The sequence below is a fragment of the Jaculus jaculus genome, chromosome 9 (genome assembly GCF_020740685.1).
Source record: "Jaculus jaculus isolate mJacJac1 chromosome 9, mJacJac1.mat.Y.cur, whole genome shotgun sequence".
Classification (NCBI taxonomy): Eukaryota; Metazoa; Chordata; class Mammalia; order Rodentia; family Dipodidae; genus Jaculus; species Jaculus jaculus.
In genome coordinates this window covers 92,329,458-92,355,470 of record NC_059110.1, presented here as the reverse complement: position 1 = coordinate 92,355,470, position 26,013 = coordinate 92,329,458, and the positions used below count along the sequence as shown (strand labels likewise).

The 26,013-nt window shown below is 50.3% G+C and overlaps 1 pseudogene; it reads right to left on the bottom strand.

Annotated features, from left to right (window-relative positions):
- The window catches only part of LOC101601261, an 89,252-nt pseudogene that overhangs the window by 1,512 nt on the left and 61,727 nt on the right, over window positions 1–26,013 (bottom strand).

Here is a 26,013-nt window from a genome sequence, read left to right as displayed (position 1 = left end):
ATGGAAAATTGAGAGATTGCATCAGATGCGGCCAGCTGGAGTAGCAAAGAGATCCATCGGGACACTTGGTGACAGCGTGTGTGGTGAGAGGCTGTCTGGGCCACCATCAGTTGCTGAGTGCAGACTCCAGGTGCTCAGGGTTGGCCTAGCTCATCACAAAACATCACCAAGCTGGGCTCCAAGGCAGACGACAGCCATGCTTAGTGAGAACATGACTGAGGAGGAGGAGGGAGAAGAGAACTAGATTCGTCCTAGAAGGAGGCTCAGAGAGTTCACAGAGGAACGTCTGACGATGGGGAAGCATGGAAGTGAGGGGGGGGGGGAGCACCCTGGGTGGGGAGGGGCGGCAGGGATACACGGCTAGTGCGCTCCAGGAAGAAGGAATGGTCTGAGGTTGTAAAGTGGACGCTTGTCCTCCATGATCGTGCTGGGGTATTCTCCTTGTCTTTCCCTGGCCTCACTCTGCTCATCTATTAAATAGGAACTCAGTGATAAGCAAGTCGTGAAGCTTTTTGTAAGAATCAAGTGAACCCACAGCTGGGAAACGCATAGAGTGATGTTTGACAAGGATATTGGATCCCGTGGACCCTGGTGGTGATTATAATTACTCTGTGGGGATTTCAACCAGTTGCAAGAGTTCCCAAGGGTCCGTGGACAGAAACTCAGGAACTTGGAACTGAGTGCCCAGAAGGGCATCTGGACATGGGTTTTTACAGTGACGGGAGCCGCCCCTGGCTTTCGTTTATGTGAGGACTGGGGGTGGGGGGGAGGCTGATGCTCACCTCAGTGCTCAGGTATGTCAGCAGAGGACCCTTCTGCCCAGCCCACCAGCTGGGCCGGGTGGGGAACTCAGCTCAGATAGCTGGCGCGGGCTCAGGGGATGGGTGGCTGCTGGAGGGAGGATGGAGGTCAAGTGCAGCTTTGGGTCCATGGGACCACATGTTGCTGAGGCACCAAATAAGGTTGCTTTACAATGCGGGACAGTGAGGAGTGTGGGGCGAGGTGAGCAAACCAGAGAAGCATCTAACCCACATCTAAGCTCCATATTAAGGTTTTGAGGCTGTAAGAAACAGAGGCGCTCAGGCATTCTCTCAAGTCTCTCCTATGAAGGAGCTCACTGTAAAGCCTCCATAACAGGCTTGGCTTGGGAGGCATGGGGTTTGGGTGCCAGTTATTGGACCCAGGGAAGATAATTCAGAGTCCAAGGTGGCAGCTGGACTTGGCTTTCTTATTCTCCTGGAACCATGTAGTGTTGAGATTTCTCTCTCTCTCCCTTTCTCTCTCTCTCTCCTCTCTGAGACATAGTAAGTACAGATCAGCTGAGCCCCACAGGTGGCTTCGCTCTGGTTCACCCTGCTTCTGCTGTGGATAAATCCTTCCAGTGTTTCCCCAGTGTCTGAATACCTCAAAGTTTCTACTCACTTGTAACTTCAAGTCATTCAAGATCCTCTGTGGTCCTGGCAACATCATGACCTTGGCTTGGCCTTTCTTCTTAACTTGATGATGTCTTTTCCATTTTGAATTCAGAATGTAGAGAATTTGATGACTCAGACCAGCCTTACTAAGGTAGAGCCTTTCCAGCTTGGCCATCTCCAAGGAGACTATGCCTGGTTCATCTGCCTGTGACCTGGTCACAAGACAGTGGCCACCTATCCTGGCATGGGTGATGCCTTCATTATCTTACCTTGTCCAAGAGATTGGAACTGGGGTTTCATATCCACACACACCCTTCTTTTTAAACAACACTGAGCAGCTTCTCAAGCTTGACAAGCAAGCACACAATACTAAGTGTGTTCCTCTGTCTATGAATGACAGTGACCAAGTTGTAAACACATCCAGAGATGAGGTGAGGCAGACACTTTCAGAAGTCCCCATCTGTTGTGTGACACATTTGTGACCGCTTGCAAGAGCCTCTTAAGACTGAACTGGCTGATGTTCCTCCATAGGAGTGGGGCAGATAGGGTCCTCACACCCTCACCTGAGATTTCACACACCCTGGGCTAGCTGCATGCAGTGACGCCCATGATCCCGTCATCTCAGGGGGAGAGTCGAGTCCATAGAGCATAGAAGGTCACAGGACAGGGAGTTCCATCTAGGCAGCTCTGGGGAGGTCGTCATCCATGCTGCGATGGGACTTTGATGTGATGGGGATAATCTGTACTCGTGTAAGTAATCCCTTGCCAATGCTCTGTAAGGGAACACATTTGTTTCCCGGGTTGAACTTTGGTAGAATCATACTTTAGTCTGTTGAGGGGCAGAGGGTGGGGGCAGGAACTTGTCAGCGTCTCCTCAGCATCTCCCCATGAAAGACATCATGCAGTGCCATCCCTACAAAAGCCTTCTTCCCCCTGCTGCAACGTGTCCACTTCCTGATGGAAAATGCCTGATGCTTTTCTGATCCTATTCCACTTTGGTCCAACTGGCCTAAGAGCCTAGAGATGTGGGACCTACTCTGATTGTGTAAGAATCTTGCTCACCCCTGAGGGTGCTGTCTCCTTTCTTGGACTGTGATGTGGTAGAGAGCACAGCCTTCTGGATGGAGTTTGAACCCAGCTCCATCATTTCCTCCGTGGGACTTGGCACATTGAGCCTCTGTTTCTTCATCTGTGGAATGGGGCAGAAGTACCAGCATCATGAGTTCCCGTTGAGTGACTGGCTCATGACACTGGCGTAAATGATTGTTATCTGCTTTTAAGGACGTGGCTCTTCATCACTTGTCATGGTGGTGACAGTGATATGTCTAAAAGACCCTGGATAATGCGCTTTCCTCCGAGTGACGGCATTGATTTTGGTACAATCAGGTCGAAGGAAGGGGTGGCAGAGCCTGGAAGGTAGACTCTCTCTCTCTGTCAGCATGTTCCAAATCCCTTTCTTGCATTCCTCAGTGCTCCTCGCTCTCTTTGATTTTTGTGCCTTTCGTGGCTCCTCTACGTTTCGTGTTCCCTGCACACACACTGTCCCAGAGCTCTGTAGGCTGCTTTTCTTTCTTCCTTTCTTCCTTTCTTTCTTTCTTTCTTTCTTTCTTTCTTTCTTTCTTTCTTTCTTTCTTTCTTTCTTTCTTTTTTTTTTTGGTTTTTCAATGTAGGGGGTGCCCTCTAGCCCAGGCTGACTTGGAATTCACTCTTTAGTCTCAGGCTGATCTTGAGCTCACAGTGATCCTCCTACCTCTGCCTCCTGAGTGCTGGTATTAAAGGCGTGTGCCACCGTGCCTGGCTCACCCTACATGCTACTCTTACTAACACCAGCTCTGTGGCTTGACACGATTTTCCCATGTCCTCTTGGGCTGGAGAACTAGTAAGGGACTCATCATCCCCAGTACACTTTCATGAAGCTCAGCATCTACTGGCTCCTTCTCAGTGTTCTGGCCTTGATTTCCCTTTCTTCCTCCACATCACCCTTAACTTGGGTCCCATGGCTGCTAAGCCCATAGCCAAGATGTCTCCACAGAGCCTGCCCCCACCCCTTCTAGTCTCAAAGAGACTGCTAGACATCGGGAAGGACGTCCTCACACCCTGTGTGAGCAAAGCAGCTCTTTGAATGTCCTTCGAAAAACATAGCTCGACCTCTACCCAGGCCTCTGGGAGATGTGGGGCTTAGAGGAGGCTGGGTGGGATTTGCACTGTACCCGGGGGATTTGAATGCAGTATTAGTCTCTGATTGTTAATTCTTCTCCACGAGTGTTGGATAAGTTAAAATCTTTAAAGATTTTTGGCACTAAATAAGTTTCAGTGGAGGATTTTTTTTTTTAAAAGCCAAATTGAACAAAAACCCAATATTTTTTGTCCCCTCCTCTCTGCCAGCTTTGTTACCATGCAGGTGTCCTGCTTGGCTGTAACCAGTGTGAGAAGATGCTTTCTCTATTTAGCAGTGTCTGTCTCATGTGAACATTTCTATCATGCCCACTTTGTTTCCAGAGCTGTCATTTTTAACAAGGATAGCACATTAGTATGACCACCACTGGCTTGCTGCTATTGTTGGGCATTTGAGTGGTGGCCAGATTTCCAGTCTTGTAAACCATACTGCCATGAACAACTCTGTGAAATGACATTTCCCCCACCACCCCATCTCTCTTTGGATTATTTCCCAAAAGGAGAAGTACCAGGTCAAAAGGCATAACAGCTTTGGAGCTCATGTCACACATTGCCAGATGGCTTTTTGAAGGACAGACTGAAGTTGTCTAACTTCAGCCAGATACATAGGGATGAAACTGTGCCATTTGATGGGCATTTCTGTTTCTTGTCATTAGGGTGCATCACCAGTTTGCTGCGTGGCCTTGGGCACATAAGTTTCCCTCTCTGGACCTAGGTTTTCTTGTCAGTGAGAGATGTAGGTGAGAGGATCATCAAAAGTCTCACCTGGATCCTTACTGGGTCCCTCAGTGGAGGTTAGATAGATGGGTAGACATTGTGGTATCTGTCATGTTGGGATTTGAGTTGTCTTTCTCTCTCTCTTTTGGTTTTTCGAGGTAGGGTCTCACTCTAGCCCAGGTTGACCTGAAATTCACCATGTAGTATCAGGGTGGCCTCGAACTCACAGAGATCCTCCTACCTCTGCCTCCTGAGTGCTGGGATTACAGCCATGCACCGCCTGGGTTCCTTCTCTTATCAGGGAACCAATGCCTGATTGGCGTGCTTTTGGCATATTGGTTGGATGGTGCAGGGTGGGGAGGATGGCTGGCAGTTGTTGGCAGCCATCTGCTCAGCTGCATTGTTTCTCTTGGTGTCTAATCTGCCTGGTGGATGTCTCTGCTGGGCTGGTCATGAAATGTGATGAATTCCATGTCGGGGCAGGTGGAAAATATCTGGGAGTAAGCGATAACTGGATTTGAACCCAACCTTGCCACTTGCCAGATTTGAGATGGTTGAGCAGATGAGTTAATATTTTTGGAGCCTCGGTTTCCTCATCTTTGAGATGGAAAGGAAAATACTAAAGGGCTGGAGAGATGGCTTAGAGGTTAAAGCGCTTGCCTGTGAAGCCTAAGGACCCAGGTTCAATTCTCTAGGTACCAAGTAAGCCAGATGCACAAGGTGATGCGTGTGTCTGGAGTCCTTTTCCAGTGGCTGGAGCCTGGCATGCCCATTCTCTCTCTCCTCTTCCTTAATCTCTCTCTAATAAATAAAACTAAAAAAAAAAAATTAAAAAAGAAAAATGCTCAAAAGGGTTTTCTGGGAAACTAAGTAGGCAATGGATGAAAAAGACTCTGACACTACCTGGCCCACTATCATCCTTAATAAGAGCGATGGTCTCCAAGGGCCGTATGAACTCAAAGGGTGCTCTAGGGACTCTCAAGTTGGGTGCACACATCTGCTATCTGCTCTGCTCCTACAGAGGGTTATAGATGCCAGTGTGCTGGGATGGCCTAGCTTCATGCCTTTTCTGGATTCTGCCCACCATTCACCCTCCTGCCAGCCCCCTTCCCTCTGGGCCACCTTGCCCTTGGGTCCTTCTAGAGTGCTAGGCAGTTGGAGAGCCTGAGGCCAGTGGGCCCAGCCGACCTGGATTTCTCCTGCTGTAGCCTGTGTTCTGGACTCCCCTCCACAACTCTGCCTCGTCCTGGCATTTCCCGTAATCACGGGCTTCCAAAGTGGACTCCCCGATGCTCTCACTAGCACCTGGAGAACCTGGAGCATCTCCTCGGAGCAAGTTATTGTCTCTTGGGCTTTGCCCAAACTTCTGCCCAGGGTCTCCCGAGTCCGGGCGCCTTTGCCCATCACATGGTGCGCAGATCTTCACAGAACAGACTCTCCATCCTCCCCTAGCCTTGCCATGGAGAGAAGAAGTGCAGGGAGACCGTCACCACCACCCCAGGCAAGGCAGCCAGCCAGCCCTTGAGAATCAGGACGGGATCTCAGGCCTGGAAGCTTCCAGGCTTACACGTTTGAAGATGAAGGTGGCCTCATTCTGGACAGGAAGCCATGCAGGGTTTCTGGCAGGAGAACAGGGGACCTTGCTGCCCTTTTCAAATGTTGCCAACAACAAGGGACCATGGCCTTCCATGCTACTGTAACACCCACATAGGGGGTAAGACTTGTCACATTCCAGCAATTCTGCCACCTGCAGATGGAGACCCAGGGGACCCCAGAGGTATGGTGTCATTCTTCTAGAACTTTCAGTCTCAGTGATGGTGCTCTTTCCAGCTCCATTAATAGTGACTTGCTTCTCGAGGAACTAGTCTTACTTTGGTGTTTTCTTGTGCCAGGGACTGGAGGACCCAACGGAGTTGCAGCTGAGCAGGTTGGCCAAGGCCAGTCTGTGGGCTCTGTGGGCACTGCCTGTTTTGTATGTGCAATTCTATTGGAATAGAGCCGCGTGTTTTATATTGCCTATGCCATGCCATTCATACGTATGAGCTGGTGCAGAGAGCATAAACTACGAAGAGCAAAGCAGTGACAGAGGTGCTAGACAGTCGAGATGGAACGTGTGCAGGGCAGGGGTTCAGCTCCTTCTCAGGGACCTGCTGTGATTGGTGGTAAGGAAGGTGGCCTTCCTGCCTTCCATCTCCAGGGCCAGGGCTGGACTAGGTGCCCCGGTGTAGATGTCTGAACCTTCCCCAGCCCGTCTCATACTCCCCCAGGAGGCTCCTCACCCTTTCCTCTTTCTCCTCTTCCTCTCTCCTTTTCCTCCCTTTTTCTTTCTTTTGTAAAACAACTTTTTTTATATTTTAAAATACTTTATTTATTTATTTGAGAGAGACAGCAGCAGATAGATAGGTAGAGAATGGGTGTGTGAGAGCCTCTAGCCCTGCAAATGAACTACAGACATATGTACCACCTTGTACATCTGGCTTATGTGGGTCCTGGGGAAGGGAACCTGGGTCCTTAGACATTGCAGGCAAGCGTCTTGACTGCTAAACCATGTCTCCAGCCCTAATTTATTTTAATTTTAATTTAATTTAATTTTTTTCCTTTTTAAAAATTTTTTAAAAATTATTTATTTATTTATTTGAGAACGACAGACACAGAGAGAAAGACAGATAGAGGGAGAGAGGGAGAATGGGCATGCCAGGGCTTCCAGCCTCTGCAAACGAACTCCAGACACATGCGCCCCCTTGTGCATCCGGCTAACGTGGGACCTGGGGAACCGAGCCTCGAACTGGGGTCCTTAGGCTTCACAGGCAAGCGCTTAACCTCCAAGCCATCTCTCCAGCCCCTTTTTTAAAATTTTTATTAGCATTTTCCATGATTATAAAAAAAATCCCATGGTAATTCCCTCCCTCCTCCCCCTACACCTAATTTTTATTTTTATTTATTTATTTTTCATTTTTCGAGGTAGGGTCTCACACTAGTCCAGGCTGACCTGGAATTCACTCTGTCATCTCAGGGTGGCCTTGAACTCACTGCTATCCTCCTACCTCTGCCTCCCGAGTGCTAGGATTAAAGGCGTGCGCCACCACGCCCGGCAAGCCAGCCCTAATTAAAAAAAAAAAAAAAACAACTTTTATTTATTTACAAACAGAGGGAGAGGGAGAATGAGAGGAGGAAGAGAGGGAGGGAAGAAAGGAGAGAGAATGAGCATGCCAGGACATCTAACCATTGCAAATAAACTCCAGATGCATGTGCCACTTTGTGCATCTGGCTTTACATGAGTACTGGGCTGTTGAACCCAGGCAGGAGGCTTTGCAAGCAATCACCTGTAAATAATTGAGCCATCTCGCCAGTCCATAAGAATGGTTTATTTTCACACGTGTGTGCGTGCGTATGTGTATGCTAGGGTCTGTTGCCACTGCAATCAAATGCCTGTTCAGCCTTGTGAGTCGCTGAGGAATTGAAACCCATGCTGGCAGGCTTTGCAAGCAAGGGCCTTTAATTATGGAGTCAGCTGCCCAGGCCCTTTCTTTCTTTCTTTGATTGTGTGTTGGGGTGCGTGCTACAGCACACGTGTGGGGGTCTGAGGACAACCTCAGGGTGTTTGTCCTCTTTCCATTGTGCTGAGACAGAGCTTTCCTTTGTCGTTTTGTTTTCTCTGCTTCAGTCTGAATGCACCAGTCTAGCTGGCCCCCAGTCTTCTCAACTGTGCTGGCTCCACCTCCCCTCAAGGCGCATGTGCGCATGTGCTATTCTGCACCTGGCTTTGCATGGATAATGGGGAGCTGAACTCGGGCTTCCAAGCATGTGCCCTTAATCACTGAGCACCTTCAGCTAGTTAGATCCCCCCCAACCCCAAGGTAGGGCCTCACTCTCTAGCCCAGGCTGACCTGGATTTTACTATGTAGTCTCAGGATGGCCTTGAACGCACAGCAATCCTACAGCAATCCACTGCCTCTTCCTCCCAAGTGCTGGGATTAAAGGCATGCACCACCATGCCCAGCCAGTCTATTTTTTTCTTTTCAATATTTATTTATTTGCAAGCAGAGAGAGAGAGAGAGAGAGAGAGAGAGAGAGAGACAGAGACAGAGAGACAGAGACAGAGACAATGAGCATGACAGGGCCTCCAGCTGCTGCAAACAAACTCCAGATGTGTGTGCTACTTTGTGCTTCTAGCTTTATCAGGGTACTGGGGAACTGAACCCAGGCCATTAGGCTTTGAAGGCAAATACCTAAGTGCTGAGCCATCTCTCCAGCCCTTCTTTCCTTTCCTTTTTTTTTTTTTTTTTTTTTTGAGGCCGTTCTATGTAGCCTAGGTTGGCTTTGAACTCACTGACCTCTTGCCTCAGCCCCTCAGGTGCTGGATTATGGGAGTGAGCCACCAGGCCCAGCCCTCCAGAAAGCTTTCCTGACTTCCTGTTGGAGCCTAGGGCTGGATTCTTGAATCTCTTTGCTTATACTTTCTGCTTCCTATGAGGCCAGAAGGTTGTGGAAGAGTCTGTACCAGCCCAGCCCTGCCTTGCTGACCTCCCTGTTAGATTCACAGTACATGTGGTGGTTGACGCTGTGGGAAAGAGTCCCTGCTGCCCGGCCATGGAGCCATGGCGCCCTGTGGTCTTGGTTTGCCTATCTGTAAGGCCACAAGCATTTGCCTGGGTCCCAGAAAAGAAGTAGAGCCTTTCATTCTGCAGTCACGTTGGCTGGCCTTGCAGTTCTGTCGTAGGAAAAAGGGAAACAGAACCTCTGCATGCTGAGATCCATGGCTTTTGCTATGGAGCCCAAGGCAGTAGACTCTCATTGCTGAAAATCATCCTCAAAGTCCTAGAATGATGCAATTAGCAGCCTCTTTGTTCTGGGTGTTAATTAACTTGTGTTTTCTGCACACACCTTCTTCCAGGTACAGCCCATCGTCTCTGGGGTGCTGGCAGGGGAAGGCAATTAGATCCTTGTTACTGTGCAATTAATTATGGCTTGGAGACTGCTTGAGGAGGCTGGAAGGAATTCCTTGACAGCCCAGCCCTAGGAAGAGCCTTGCTTAGGGGCAGGTGCTGAGGTCCAATTCAGGGTCTGAAGCAATGGCTGTGGAGTCATGGTGAGGAGGCTGCAGAAAAGTAGATTCGGATGCCTCACTCCCCTGCTGAAGAACCTCACCAAGCTCCTTCCCTGAACATCCAGACATTAGACCTGTCTTTCCAGGGCCATCTCCATCACAACTACACACAGTTGACATGTCCCTGGCAAATCCAAGGCCTGTACCACCTGAGTGCACTTTCCATGTCTTTGTCACATAATTCTCCCCTTGGGAGACCTTTTCCCTTCCCCGTGTGTTTGCTGGCAAGTCTCTTGGTCTTTTAGCTTGAATGGTGACATCATCACCGTGAATGAAGATCGTCCTGAAAGCCTTTCCAGAAGGAGCTGAGGGCCTGGCGAGGCGGTCCAGTGGGTAGAGATGGTCCAGTGGGTATCAAGTGTTTACACATGGCAGGAAGACCTGAGTGGGGAGCCCCTGCAGCCACGTGAAGGCCAGGCATGGTGGCGAGCACCTCAATCCCAGTATCGGGGAGGCGGAGGCAGAGGAGGATCACGGGGACTTGCTGGTTTGTGAGTCTAGGCTAATCAGAGCACGCTGGGTTCAGCAAGAGACCCAATCTTAGAAGCGAATGCCTTTGCCTTTAACTGCTGAGACGTCTCCCTAGCTCCACCCCGCCTCCACTCTTGGAAAGTGAGGTAGAGGAGGCTTGCCAAAAACACCCAATGTTGACTCCTGACCTCCACATGCACCCACAAACCCACATGAGCCCACGCGCATACACACGTGTATGCACACCATATACACAGGGTGGGGGGGGGATGGGATTTGAGACGCAAGCAAACTTGGACTCTAATTACTTCATTTTCCAGGGTATCAGCCCTGTGCCCCTGTCCCATGCAGAGGAGCAGATCTATAATGTGTGCCAGCTGTCCAGCTTAGGAGAGGGTCCTCTGCACCCCACACCATGGTCAAGTTGTGGTTCCTTGTGTCTTTCCTGTAAAGACAACCTCACCTGACTTGGCCATTTGTCTACAGGGTTCCTCAGCTCAGGATCCTAGACATACATATATATATATACACTCACACATACATTCACACACACAGTCACACACATACACGTATACACACTCACTCACACAGACACAGTAAAACAGAGGCCGGGGGAGGCCTACAGGACCTCAACACTGCCCCCCTCCCGGCCCCTTCCGAATCAGAATGGGACCCAACCTTGGATTTTCACAGCCTGAGCTCATTATACCTCCGAGAGGGTTCCAGGCAGCGGTTCTGATCCAGGGCAGTACCACCACCTCGGGCACTCTGGACCTTCACCACGATGGGTGCCCCTGGCACTGAGGAAGTAGAAGTAAAGAGGCTACCTGTCTAAGCAGGGCCCATGTCACTCACGTGTCCAACCCCTGGTATTTGTCAGAGGCTAGACCATAGCCCCACAATGCTTAGAGAGCCACTGTCTCTCCACGTGGTACGTGTGCAGTCCCAAAGGCAGCAGGCTGTGTTTCATGAGCATTGTACTCAAAATTGTTTCCAGCTGGAAAAACATCGTGGTGACATTCCTCCTAGTGCCTTGGTCCCATAAAGAGAATACATCTGCCTGTGGCGCTGTTTCTAGGTGCTGTGTTCAGATGCTCGAAGTTCTTCCTGGGGTTGTCTTGGCTGGCCCAGCTCATCGGCTCACAGATGGAAGTATTTATCATATTATTATTATCATTATTGCTGGGATTGAACTGGGGCTTCACACTTGCCAGCTAAGTGCTCTACCACTGAGCTCCTCACCCCATGCCTCACATTCGCTTATTATAAACAGTTTTTATTTAGATCTACAATTATGGAACCATTGTGCATGGAGGTGGGCCCTATAGCTTCATTTTATTTCAATAGGATGTTGTCAAAAGAGGTGTAATGAGCTCAGGCCGTGAAAATCCAGGGTTGGGTCCCATTCTGATTGGGCAGGGGCCGGGGGGGAGTGTTGAGGTCCTGTTGTGGCTGTGGGCCTCCCCTGCCTCTGTTGTTCTGTGTGAGTATGTGTGTGACTGTGTATGTGTGTGAATGTATGTGTGAGTGTATGTATGTATGTATGCGAGTATGTGTGGCTGAATGTGACCGAGTTTATGTATGTACATGGATGTCAGGAGGGGTATGAATGTGCATATCTGTGTGACTGCATGTGTTTATGTATGTGTATGTGTGTCGGGCTGTGTATGAGTGTGAGTGTATGCATGTGACTGTGTGTCTGTGTGTCAGGCTGTGTATGAGTGTATGCATGTGACTATGTGTCTGTGTGTCTGTGTGTCAGGCTGACCATGCGCAGCAGCAGAAGCATGTCTGTGTGAGAGCAGGCAGGGCCCGTGCGGGCTGCTGTTCTTGAAGACCCGTGCTTGTTCCTGCTCCTGTCCTCACCCATGTCTATCTGTCTGTCCTCAGAGCCTGTTTGATTTGGCAGCTTTCCCCGCTGTAGCTTTAGCCATTTAAGCCAGAGGCAAACAATTATTCAGGTTGAAGAGAGCCTACCTCAAGGCCTTGCTGTTCTAGGGGACATGCACGGGGACACCTTCCAGTTCTGCCAAGGGTCCTGCCAGCCCCACCTTACCCAGGCCATCTGACCTGTTTCCGTCACCTCCCTCCACCCTCACGTGTGCCTTCCTTTATCAGATACGGGATCATTGGGGCTCTTGGCTTCAGCTGACCTGAGCTCCCCATTAAATTGGGACCCTGAGCCTTAGTTTACCCTCCTGGATAATACAGGCATGCCTCCTGCACTCGCATTTTTCCAGCCTATACTCTTCTCTTGGATGGTAAATCTTCATCCCACACCCTTTGCCCCTTTTCCCACTCCTTGCCTGCTCCCTGTAGGAAGCAAGGCAGCCAGTGCAGTGGACAGAGAACCAGAGAGTAATGCAGGGCTCGCTCCTTCCCCACGCAGGCCAGCGCCTGCCCTGCCTCTTCTCCAGGGCCGTGTTTGTGTTTGCACTGGAACGTGGCTTCTAACTGAAGCTAATGTCCCAGGACAGCGGTGCTCGCCTTTGGGAAAATGGGCTGTCACACCATGGCTAATTGGCTGGGGGCTGTGGTGGCCATATTGTGGCTCCGTGGTGATGATTCTGGAGAACTGGCAGCTTTATCTATTCTCCATGTCCAGTCAGATGTCCGTCAGACCTGGAACAGGGAGCTAGGGCTATGTTGGGAGGCGTTAGGGTGTGAGTGAGTGAGTGTGTGTGTGTGTGTGTGTGTGTGTGCACTCACACACGCATGCCTGGAATGTTGGTGGAATCTAGGGGACGTGGTAGTGTGTCCCTTTAGGAACGGGGTGTCAGGAGCCGTGGATCCAGGCTGCAGGGAGACGGGGTGGGGGCGGTAGTGAGATGAAGGGTCTGAGCATTGGGTTCAGCCCTGGTCTTGCAGCACCAGGTGACTCCTCTTTCCACAGCAAGTATAACTCCATCTGGTCCTAAGGCCAGCTGAAGTCCCCTCTCCTGCCCCCCGCCACAGGTTTGTGTGGTGGGGTGAGAAGAATGTCACCCATAAATGATGGCTGGTCTCTGGTATCTTTTGCTTTCCTGGAATGACTGGGTCAGGAGTGGGAACTGGCCATCCCAGACTCTTTCAGGACTTTCCCTCCCAAGCCCAACGCTCCAGCCTACGCTTGCCATTGGACGGTTCTGCCGGCGGCCTGCTCTGTAGGCCGTCTCTCTTCCTGCCCCTTATGCCCTGAGGAATAATGGGTTGGCTTGCTGCTGTGGGCTGTGGGCATGAGCTGACTACATGGGGGTGATGGAGGGATCTGAGGTGACTGGGTTAGTGGTGGATTGCTGGAGCTCTAGGCTGCTAGAAGCTGATGTCCTGACCCTTGCTGGCAACTGGTCTCCAGAGATTCCATCTGCAATGCCCCCACCCATCCCCAGCAGATAACCCAGGAAGGCTTCTAGCTTTTGGAAACCAGGTGTCTTGGTGCTCCTCCCCGCCAGATTCTGGACTCAATCTATGGAATGGTTTCATACTTCTATTGAGAGATTGTTTATCACTCATTTAAAAGTCTAGTTTAACTGAGCACCATGTGTTGTTTCCTAAATTTGGCAAACCCATAAAGGGACCTGGTGACTGGAATGGGTGTGCTGGGACCATAACCTTGGCCCTTGACTGTGGCCAGGTATACCCTGAGATGTGAAGGGGGTCGATGACCACAAGATGGGTGGGGGACACCATACCTGGCACAGCCTCTCCTTTTCATTTTATTCTATGACCTAAGAAGGCCGGGTCTGAAAGGCTCCTCCCAACCTGGGCATCATCATTCCTGCAGGGACTAAATCCACAGGCTCATATAGACGCGACAGACAAGCTGGGAGGTGACATGGTCCAGCAGGTGGGAAGGGCAGGCCCAGTACGGCCTTTCCATTGCACAGTGGACATGGGGAGGGGGCCATACCTTGAGCCTCCAACCCAGCGTTCCTGCCTGGACTTACCAACTTTGTTCCTGCTGCCTTCTCCCTGGGGCAGGAGCCCCACAGAGAGCGGTACACATAGAACAGAAGACAGAGGGCCTGGTCACCGTGACAGGGCTTCAGTATTCTGTTGTGACTTTTGGCTGGCCCTGGGGCCAGACGGAGTTGTGGAACGAGGAGCCACCTGGGGCTACAAGGCCTGGGCTGTACCCAACGCTCAGACCCTTTACCTCACTGCTGGCCCTGTCCCTCTGCAGCCTGGATTCATGGCTCCTGACAGCCCCTTCCTCACTGCCTTGTATCCCTTGCTTCCACCAACAGATCTCATTCACGCTGTCACCCTTTTTCTTATGCTGGACTTATGCTTTTATTTATTTTTATTTTAAATTTAATTGCACGGGGGGGGGGTGGATGGATAGGCATGTTATGTCCACCTGCCACTACAAATGAACTCCAGATGCTTTACATGGGTATTGGGGAATCAAACCTGGGCTGTAAAGCTTTGCAAGCAAGTACCGTTAACTGTTGAGCCGTTTTTCCAGCTCTTGCTTTTCTGTAAATCCTACATAGCCTATCACAAGTTGACCTTGCCTCCTCAGGGCTTAGTGTATTGCGGGCAGTAGGTGTTTAATACATAGCCATTGAACAGATGGATGGAGGGACACAAGAGAGTTGAGAGTCTCAGATTCTTGCCTTGCCTTGGTGGCTGGACAAAGCCCTTAAGCTCTCCCTCCACAGCCATCATGCCCCAAAGCTGTGACAAGCTAAACACTGACACCGGTGACTTGCTTCCTCCTTAGCCACAGTTTCTTAGGCCCTAAATCTTTTTAGGACACTTTTTTTTCTTTTGTTGTTTTTTTTTTTTGTTGTTGTTTTTCTTTTTTTTTTGTTTTTCGCTTTTTCGAGGGAGAGTCTCACTCTAGCTCAGGCTGACCTGGACATCACTCTGTAGTCTCAAGGTGGCCTCGAACTCATGGCAATCCTCCTACCGCCACCTCCCAAGTGCTGGGATTAAAGGCATGTGCCACCATGACCGGCTGGGTTTTTTTTTTGTGTGTGTAGTTTGCATGCATGTGTACACACATGGTCGTTGTGTGTGAGTGCATGTGTGTGTGTTGTGTGTAGGCTAGAGGTTAATGTGTTTTCCTTAGGTGCTCTTCACCTTGTGTTTTGATATTTTGATTTTTGATATATTTTTCACTGTCTCTCAGTGAACTCTGAGCTCCTTTATTTAGGTAGTTTAGCTAGCCAGAAATCCCGAGGAATCCTACTGTCTCTGCCTCCCCAGTGCTGGGATTCATTTTTCCTTCCTTCCTTCCTTCCCTTCCTTCCTTCCTTCCTTCCTTCCTTCCTTCCTTCCTTCCTTCCTTCCTTCCTTCCTTCCTTCCTTCTTTCTTTCTTTCTTTCTTTCTTTCTTTCTTTCTTTCTTTCTTCTTTCATTTTCTTTATCAGATAACCTTCCTCTGCGTCACTTCCTCACTTAATAGTCTTCCTCTGTGTCTCTCAGGGTCAAGTGCAAACCATTTCAGTATGGCCTGTGTGCAACCCTGTAGGACTGGCCTACTTTCCCCTTTAGCCTAGGCTCCCAACACCCCACCCACTCCAGTCCCCTGGCATCAGTCATTCTGAATGGACTGTCCATGAACCCAGGAACCTGCTATTTCTTTCTCACCCTGGAACCTTGGTAGATGCTTTTATTCTAGATCCTTTGGGGACCTGACTGCTGGGAGCTTTCTCTGATGACCTGGGGACCCCACTGTCACACCTCATCTGTTTTTCCTTCTGCATTGTGCTGTGACACCATATTCTCATCACAATTTTGTCATCTTATGTAGCCAACACACACCACATGGTATTGCTACGTCTTGAGTATGCTGCAAGCCGTGACTTCTTCAAGGGGACTGTGGCTGGTTCATCTCTGCATTCTCAGCATCCAGCGCCATGGCCGGGAGGGGTGGGATGCAGAAGGCACAGTATCTGGGAATGCAAACCAGCTGGGCAGGGTCTAATCCAGCAGCCGCAGGGCCACGCGTGGCTCTTGAGCCCTGCAATGTGGCCTGTCTCCAAAAATGCACCGTGAGTTCAAAACTCGCTCCAGGTCTTCTCTCCCAAGCTTCTTGTGCAAACACAGGAGTCAAGTATCTCATTAATACTTTTTAAATGTTTTACATCATGAAAAATTGACTATGGATATATTGGGTTAAATAAAATGTCTCATTAAAGTTAATCTCATCCACTTACGTTTTACTTTTTGAAAAGGGGTAGAAATTGCACATCTGACACTTAATTAATATCTGTTGGTGACTGTTGCCCTTGATATAGCTTTTCCAGCCTCAAATCCTTGCTCTTTTAACACTGGACAGGCTTGGATGAGTGACTTAATTACCTCAGTTTCCCCATCTGGAGATGGGGATGGCATTGGGATCCTGCTTGCAGAATTGCTATAAAAATTAAATAGGTTCACACTGTGGGCTTTACAGATAGGAAACCCAATATAAATATTAACCCTCACTCACTCTGATTAGTTACCCAATTAATATTTGTGGAATGAAGCATTAAATTTCTGAATTCTAACCACCTCACCCCACCTCATCCCTGCAGCAAACGTTTATCTGTCACCCAACATTTATTCAGCAAATATTTATTGAGACACGACAATGCGCCAGCATCGTGATTGACACTGCAGGCAAAGAGGAGCATTTAATCAATCAATGAATGAATCTCATGACTCTTTGCAGAGCCTGTCTTTGATGCAAGGGGCTGACTAGAGTCTAGGATCCACACAGGCTGCATGCTGACCTCGGGTTGAGATTATTGGCCACAAAGACAAGACAGCCCTTAGCAAGAGCTTTGTGCTGTGTGGGCTGCCTGTGGGACAGGGCGACCATAAAGATGGGTAGAAACCAGGTGGGGAGAGGACAGAGTGTCAGGAGATGTCTTAGGAGAGACAAGTGGAGGCCTGGCAGAGGCTGGCCAGGTAGAGGAAAGCCACTCCCAGGAGAGGAGAGATGCCTCTTTCATCCTCCATTGAACACAGAGCAGAGAGAAGCCAGGGTCACAAAACTTAACCCGAAGCACACAGCCGCATCAATATCAGCCGAGACGGCTGTTTGTTCCTAAGTGGACAAGCTGGCTGGCTGATTGAATTTTTCACTCATCATTAGGGTGTCAAACAGAATGTACAAAACACATCCCTCCAGCCAGAGGTCTCAGCATCCTTAGGCTTGAATCCCCAGACAGTAGCATCCTTCCAGGCCTCCCTGCCAGACCCTAAAGCCAGACTCTGTGGCCATTTCGGGCACAGCTGGTAAGTTAAAAGCAGTTTAGTGATAATTCCACCTAGAACTGAAGACTTCCAGCGACTGCTAATGAATTTAAATGCTGGGGATTTTCTCTGCCGCCTCATTGCATATGCTCCTCACATTAACATGCTAATGAGGGGTCTGTTGACGGAGGCACTGGAGCTAGACCAGGGACGGTGGCCTAAAAAGGGTCATTGGCTGCGCAGGGCTTTTCCAATGCCTTATTGGAGCTGGATCAGTGACCTCTCCAAGTGGGTCAACTGGCCCTGGCTGCCATGGGGTTGGGCGATGTAGTCTGCTGGGACTGGTTCACTCCAGTTCCTGAAGCTAGAGCTATTGGCAGAGAGAACAGGGGAATTGCTGTGAGATCCAAGGCTTGGGGCCCCATCCAAGAAACTCTGCCTTACTCAGGGACCCAGATGGATTATGGGAGAGGCTCAGACTGCAAGTCTGCGTTCTTAGACAACTCTAAATTTTCAGGGAACCCCTTCCCCCCAAAATCATGAGGATGAATGTGGAAGAGACAGAGGGTACTGAGTGGTCCCAAATGCATGGAGGCTAGGAAAGGCCAGGATGAGACCTGGGCAGCCCTTGAAAACAGCAATAAGTGGTAGTTGGCTTAGAACCCCCACGGGGATGAGAGAATGGGTCTCCCTGGCTTCTCTCCATTTTGATAGAAGACAGCAAGAAAAGAGACTAAGGATATAGAATAGTCTAAAAAGTTCCATTGCTGACTTTTGGGGCCAGAAAGCCTGATTGGGAGTCTACTTCTGCCACTATTAAAGCTGTGTGACCTCCAGCAATGGGAGACTGAATCCTTTGGTGCCTCAGTTTCCCCATCAGTCAAGTGGCATTACCAATAGGACCTGCATCATTCATATCAGTGGCAGGAGATAGGGTCAGCTGGACGACTCAGTGGGGAAGGTAGCTGGTCCTTTCTGACCTGTGTGCTGGTTGGACTTTTAGGAAAGAGTTGGGAAGAGGAGAGGTGCAGAGGAGCCGTCCCTGCCAGCTGGGGCTGGGGAAGGGGCTCTGAGGCATGAAGCCTCCTGCCTTGCAACTGGCACTGCCCACCACAGGGAGCAGCTGTGGGCTCCCCACCAGAAAGCACTTTCCTTAGCTTCCTACAAATCCACTGACAATTCTGCAAATTTGCTTAAGGATTAAATTAATACGCAGCTCTTCCTTTGGCTCCCGTAGCTGCGCAGATACCCTGGGCTCTCGAAGGAGAGTCTTCTGAGGTGGCGCATGGATAAAGAGAGGCCACCTCAGAACCCGCCTTCTCCAGGGGGACTTCTTGGGATTGACCTAGGACCTCCTGCAGCCTCTGCCCACCCCCATTTGCTTTCATATATGTGCACTGGCCTGCTCAGCACCCATTGTGCAACACTGCAGAGAGCCAGGGACGCCGGCTGGCAGCTATGACCATCTTAAGTTTATCTCTGTATGCCCTCTTCCTCCCTCCGGCCAGGGTCCTGGACCTCAGAGCTCTGGCAGACAGGAAGCTCCTCTGGCAGAGGGAGGGTCTGTGTCTCTCCAGGGGTGTGTCTGCATCTGGGACTGAATTTTCATACTTTCCAGAATCCCCACCCCACGTATTTCCTAATGGAGTGAGAGGCCTTCACAGGGCAGAGACCTGAGACCACCTTGCTCTGGTGGTCTCTGGCAAGGCAACAAACAGCTCTAGGTTAATTCTGAAGGTGGGACGTGGCCTGAAGGCTGACTGTGGGGGTATGTTCTGTTCATGCTGTCCTTCTGGGACGGTATAGGGCCAGCAGGTCCTTCAGGGTCACATGGAGGACTGGGAGGAATGGGTGTAGAAGGGTTATCTAAGCTATTCTAAAATGTCTCTGTGTGTGTGTGTGTGTGTGTGTGTGTGTGTGTGTGTGACAGAGAGAGAGGGGAGAGAGAAAAAGAGGGATTGACCTGTAACCCCACAATAGGATTTAACATCTTTTGGGGTCCTATCACCCACTTCCCCAGAACCACCAGCGCCAGGACTATCTTGAGGCCTCACCTCTCTCTCATGGCAGGATGGACTCTCTCATCCTGGCTGAGGGACCCCAGGGGCTGCAGCTCAGTGGGCCTCGTAGGAATGCCCATGGGACAGACCCTCCTCTCTGCCTCCCGCCCAGGGCTTCCCAGGACGGGTCACCTTCTTCATCTCGCGGTCTCTGTCTCCAGCCAACAGATGAACTTCCTGCTGAGAACTGGAGCTGGAGAAACAACCGCACCCATGCTGGCGCTGTGCTCAGAGCCTTTGATTAAGGGTCGGGAGGGTTAGCGTCTTGCCATTCAGCGTGTGGGCGGGTGTGTTGTGTGGGGGGTTCTGATTGCTTCGCATCCCAGCCAGACTTCTGCCTGGAAAGCAGCAAATGAGACTTCTGGGGACTCTGGGGTGGGGGCGGGGTAGACCATGGAATTTAGAACCCGTCCATCCCTAAGTCACCCTGGCTCAGCAAGGACAACCCAGGGGCTCCCAGAGAAGGCTCAAGCTCCAAGAGACATAAAGGGGCCTATCTTCCTACAGAATGCAGCCTCGGCTTACATGCTTCCGGGTGTGATCTGCTCACATCACCCTAACGCTCCCATTGCAGAGAGGGACAAGTTCCACCTATTAGGAAGTTCTTTCTCCTATCAGACTAAAATGTATCCACTCGCCATCCACCGTGTTTCTGGCCTTTGGAGATATTCAGAATGAAGCTCATGGCTGTTTGGTGCCTGGCCTTCAAGACTTATTTAAGGCAGATCATTTCTTCCTGGTTGGAGAGCTCCCCCCCGCCACCCCGCTACACTTTAGAGGTTCCACTTGTTTTTGTTCATCTCCAGACATTCCCACAAGCTTTGGAATGAAAAGAGCTGGGCCCTGCATGTCCTCATAGCAGCTTTATGCCATTAGGCATGGCTCCTTGCCTCGATCTTAGCTTCCAGATCTGTAAAATGGGTTCAGATTAGTGACTTGTTCTCACTGGAAAATGGGTCTGAATACATAGTCCAGAGCCCAATACGGAGTAAGTCTTTGAGACCAATAGCTTGTTCCTCTTCCTTATCCAACAAGACTTTCCTTCCCCACCATCCACCTTACTTGACAGAACCCAGCTGGCTCAGCCAGGCTTCATTGCCTCAGCCATCATCAAAGGAGATAGTCCTGTGCATGGTCTGAAAATGGCCTCTCGTGTTAATCAAGAGTCCTCTCCTGTGACATTGCCTTCCCTCTGATTGCCACACTGGGGTGTCTACTTTGTCTGGCCTGACCTTGTGGAGAGACTTCTCTAAGGCTTTCTGACCCCGGGGAGCCCCTGGTGGCCACCGTGCTTGTAGAGGCACATGGCACGTGGCTGTGGTGCTATTTCAAGACTTCCTGTCTGAGGTTTCCATTATCCCTGGAGATTTGTCTGAATTGCAGACCCCACAGGCGTGTGGCACACGCTGCTGATGCTCCGCCCTAAGGAATTGCATCTTTGGTGAGTCAGGCAGTCTGGTGGAAAATTAACAGGTTGGGGAGTAGAGCCAGAGATGGTAAGAAGGTCTCAGTGGCTTCCGAAGCCTGTGTGACTAGGAACTATGTGAACCAGACCACCCTGTTGGGTAGCAATGGGCATCTCCAGGGCAGTGTCCTGCGTCTTACGCCACCCACTCAGGTGTGCTGTGCTGGCTCGTGTTCTGTCCATTTCATCGCATCTACTGATATCTTTCCATTTGCTGTTTAGAGTCAGGGCCTTGTTCTGTAGTCCAGGCTACCCTTGAACTCACCAGCTTCCTGCTATAGGCTCCCGAGGGCTCGGATGACAGGTGTGTGCCACCACAACAAGATACTGGTGACTTAATTAGGGGTGAGTCCTCCCCAAAGGTCCTCCTTCTCTTAATCCACCCCAGAGGAATTTTGCTAATGGCCGCCACAACCTTTCCCATCCTGCATGCAGTTCCTATCTGGAGTTGGGGCCAGTTTCCCAGCCCTTGAGGCTGCTCTGGTGTCGAGACACCTTGTCCTGCAAAATGGCGTGTGGAGAATGAAGTCTGAGGAGCAGGGTCTGGACTCAGGTGGGGAGGGGCTGGGCTTTGTCCTTGGCCAGCCTGAGGACTGTCCTGAGGCCATCGTGGACGGCAGCCAGGGTGGCTGCCAGGACAAGGAACCCTGAGAAGAATAGAGAAACCTTTCCTGGGCAATGGTCAGTGCTACATAGGCAAAGCCAGTGTCGCCTCCCAGTTGAGGGAACATGCAGCTGAACACAGCTCTGTGAGTGACCTGGGGGAAGCTTCAGAGGAACCCCAGCTGACCTGCTGAATGAGAAGAAGGAAGAAACCATGATGTTTGAAGTATGGCAGGTGGTTTGCTGAGTAGCAGTGATACGTGAAGCACCCTGTGAAAGAAACCCGGGTTTGAGACGTGATCCCAGGAAGGGCTCTGAAGACGGGGAAGGGACAGGAAAGAGGTAAAGCCATGCGGCATGTGAGTGAGGGGTGGCTCTGAGGGCTCCCTGCGTCTCCTGGACAACTTGGCAGAGCCATCTTTCCTCCACATGACCTTCAAGCAGGGGAAACCCTGCTGATAATTAATGACTTGAGCCAGGAGCCTAACTCGAGTTAATATGTGCACGTGAAGTATTTCTGTCACAGTTTCAACCACACAGAATTTCCTAGGAGCACCGTCATTGTGCAGATGGACCAAAACTGGACTTTGTTCTGCTGGAAACTTCTCTAAGAGTTACTTACTGTTTTTGGAAAGTCACATTTGTGATGGCAATACTGTTTGTGGCCATTGAACCCCATTCCCTGAGTCAGACTGCCTTTAGGGCTGTGCCCTTGTTCCTCATAGTGACCTGATTGGGGACCATCCTCATGGAGACTCATACAGGGGAACTGGAGCATCGACATATTGAAATATACATTTTATTACAAATTATCTCCATTCTACCTTTCCTTTATGATACAGCCAGGACATTATGTTGATTCATTTCCAAATGATGTGTCTAGGTAGGTTATACTAGGTATGAATGCCATCTCTGGATGGCAAGGGAACCATTGCAAAGTCTTTGTTATTAAAGGGAGGAGGGGGTCTGATAAGGCTACGAGTTCACTGGCATTTCTACCCAATAACAATGACACGTGGGGAACCTAGGCTTTGTGGATTGATGCAAGGAAGGGCCTACTCTGGTTAGTAATGATGGGGGCTTCAGGGCAAAGAGTTAGGGGATGCTTCACAGGGAAGTGACATGTGAGCAGGTCCCACAGGATGAATCCACAGAGTCTCCTATCATTCCAATATGGCTGTAAGAGCTGGCAGCGACTCTGAGATATTGGTGTATGCTAGCTGAATGAATGGTTTGTTTGTATTTGTTTTGTTAAGACAGGATCCCACTGTGTAGACCAGACTGGACTCAAACTTGAATTGATCCTCCTGTGTCTACCTCTAGCATGCTGAGATTAAAGTGTGAGCCGCCATGCCCCACTGGGTTCCATGAATGTTTGTGCCATTTCACAAATGAGCAAGTTGCAAATTGAAGCTCAGGGAACTTCAATGACTCACTGAGTTCACACAGCTGTTAAGTCACGGAAATGATCACATACTCCCTCAGCAAACCTTTGCAGTCCACCTGCCACATAAAGTCTGTTTCTGTAGGCTCCGTGAGTCAATATATAGCATGGGAATATCTGAAAGGTAGATGCAAGACAGAATACAACAGAACTTCTCAGAGGAGACAAAAGCAAACAGGCAAGCCAGGACTTCTCTGCTTCCAACATTTGGGGCCAGATGACACTTGCAAGGGGCTTCACTGTGCAGCCTCCCCTCTACCCACTCAATGCCAGTAGCAGTCCCCCTGCTAGGTGGGACAACTGAAACTGTCTCTAGATCTTGCTGAGGTTTCCTGGTGAACAAAATCACCCCCGGTGGAGAGTATGGCTGTGAATAAACAAGACATTGGTAGTGTTGGTCCTATGAATAAGATGAACTGGGTTAGTAAGCTGGGCAGTGCCAGGAGGGTGTCTGACTAGCTAGTGTGAGCAGAGAGAGTGTCTGTGAGGAAGCAGCCTTCGAGACAAGGTCTGGACGGAGCAGCCAGACAATAAAGAGAAGGAAGAGCGTTTCTCTTTACACCATTCTCCTTGTCTTCTTCCTCTTCTTTTTTTGAGGCCAGGTCTCACTCTAGTCCAGGCTGACTTAGAACTCCGTAGTCCAGGCTGTCCTCGAACTCACTTCGATCCTTTCGCCTCACCCTCCCAAGTGCTGGGATTAAAGGTATGAGCCACCGCACCTGGCTTTTCTTATCACCTCGGACTGTGCACCTCTTTATTGTACCCTCACCTCCCTGCGAGGTAGGTGTGGTTGTTTTGTCAATTTAACCAATGGGGAAACTGAGGCACAGAAGAAGCAGCAAGAGCAAGGTTCTTGAGGTTGATCAAATGAAAATCAGTGTGGCCAGAGTGTACTGGGGGCTGGGAGACTGGTGGGAGAGGCGCTAAGGCTGGGGGGCTGGCCATGCTGGCCTTGTACTTTGTATGTATTGGATACCATGTAGGCCTAACTCATCAGCGAGCTACGGAGTTCCCCTCTAGGAACTTCTCACAGTTGCAGAGAGCTGTGTGGTCCAGGGGAAGGCAGCCTGCTTCCCTTGGCAGGTCATTGCCAGGGTATAAGGCGTATCCTCTTCTCTGGGACAAGGGTGAGTTAATACCTTGCTCTGCAGCACCTCAGGTGTGGCTACGGAGCAGCTCTATGCATCCTTCATTGGAGTAAGTGCCCCGTTGCTGGGATGAACATCCAACCAGACAGTATTTATGAAAGGAAGGAATTTATTTCAGGCTTACAGATCCAGAGGGAAGTTCCATTAATGGGGCAAGAAGCTGGCTCCCATTCATAAATCCAAGCAGAAAGAAACACTGCCACCAGCATCCAGCAAAACCAAAAAGCATCAAGAAGCAGGGACCCCTCCAGAGCTCACTTGCCTCTGCATACCTTTAGGCTGAAATTCAGATCTGCTCCCAGTGACAGCGCCTCCAGTTGGGTGGATGGAGACCCAAGAGACAAGCTTTTGTTAAAGTTTAATTTTTATTTATTTATTTGAGAGCGACAGACAGAGAAAGAAGGAGAGAGAGAGAGAGAGAGAGAGAGAGAGAGAGAGAGAGAGAGGGAGAATGGGTGTGCCAGGGCCTCTAGCCACTGCAAACAAACCCCAGATGCATGTGCCCTCTAGTGCATCTGGCTAACGTGGGTCCTGGGGAATTGAGCCTTGAACCAGGGTCGTTAGGCTTCACAGGCAAGAGCTTAACTGCTAAGCCATCTCTCTAGCTCCAAATGACAAGCTTTAATAAAACACTTGACTCTTTGGGGGACATACATTCAAGCCACCACACCCATCATGCCCCGTTCCTTCCTTCCTCAGTGGCAGGCCCTGAGAATCTGTCCAAATACACCTCCCAAACGCTATGCGCCACCACGATCTTTCCAGGGAACTTGATTGGCAACATCATGATATGCTGTTTGGTTTTATTCTGGTTGTAGGGAGAAGCCACTGGAGAACAGGTAAGCTGTGATACCGTGTGATCTGACTTTTGCTCTTGAACAACTGTTCTGGCTGCTGTGTGAGGTAGCAAGAGTGGCAGTAGGCAGGCTGGGGGTGTGGGATGGCACAGGCTGGCATGGGGCCAGGAGTGAAGGTGGTAGTGAGCAGTCAACCCCTCTGCATGTCTAGGGGACAAAGCCAAGAGCACCTGTGTGTAGTGGGAGGGAATTCCAGTCACTCTGGGACATTTGGAGCTCTCATTCCAGCCTACAGGCTCAGGTCCCAGTCTTGACACCAATTCCAATGTAGATCTTCCTCCCTGTCTCAGAGTTTACCTGTGGTTGTACTTCCTGAGACGGGAAGGCTTGTCAGGCCAGGAGGAGGGAACTTGACAGGCAGCTGGGTGTTTCTTGGAGTTTGGGATGCCTCCTACACTGAGCAGGCAGCTGGGGAGGAGGGGCCTGGGGTTTGCTAACCTAGCCCCAAGTCTCATCCTCACTCTTCCCTTGTCCCTAGCCAACAGTTGCCGTCCTCTGCAACAACTGGGGAAGTCTGGATCCAGTCTCTTGGGTTCCAAGACGGAAGGAAAACAGGGAAGTTGTTTGGGGGACAGGCATCAGGATCTCTGGTGTCCTGAGTCAGGTGTGTTGGAAGCATCTTCTGCTGGGACACTCCTACCTTTCAGGTCTCTCGCTCCCCAGGACTGGAGTCGATTTGTCCGTGTCCCTTCTGCAGACAAGCCTCTGGGCTCCAGTGTCCTCAGCTGTATGTGGCAGGGGTAGGGGTGGGTGCCCAGCCTCCCTCCTCAGCTTCTCCCCATTTCCTGGCCACAGTGTGAAGGCCAGGCTCATGGAGGGTGCATAACATGGCCACAAGTCACAGAATCCCCCTGGCCTGGATTAAGAGGGGCTCTGTCCTCCCAGCCCTGCTTCCTGCTCCAGCGAGGAGGGCAGACAGCAGGCAGGGTCACCTCCCTGTAGCTTTTGGAGGCAGGTCCAGTGTGCACATTTCCTAAGAGGAAACAGAAGCCCAGAGGGATCAGTGGTTTTCTGGTCCTGCTCGAGTCACTCATGGAAGAGGTGTGTTTGGAATGGCTTCCTGACTCCAAACCTAGTGCTGTCTCTGCTGCATGGGGCCTCAGTTTCCCTTCTTTTCTGGTCAGGGGAATGTTTACTCTATTTATCTAGAAATGTCCTCTCTGCCTATTGCTTTCAGAAATCTCCCACAGAGCAGTGTTTTCTCATGATCAAATGTCTTGGGAGGGAGGGAGGGACATTGTAAGTGCTCAGTTCTGGCCCAGGGTCTCAGGCTCATGTCTTTAGATCAATTCCAGGTGTGGCTTTCTGCATGGTTTCATAGCTTACCTATTGTGCTCCAAAGAATGGTTTCTCCTACAATGTTAAACTCGATCTTATCAGC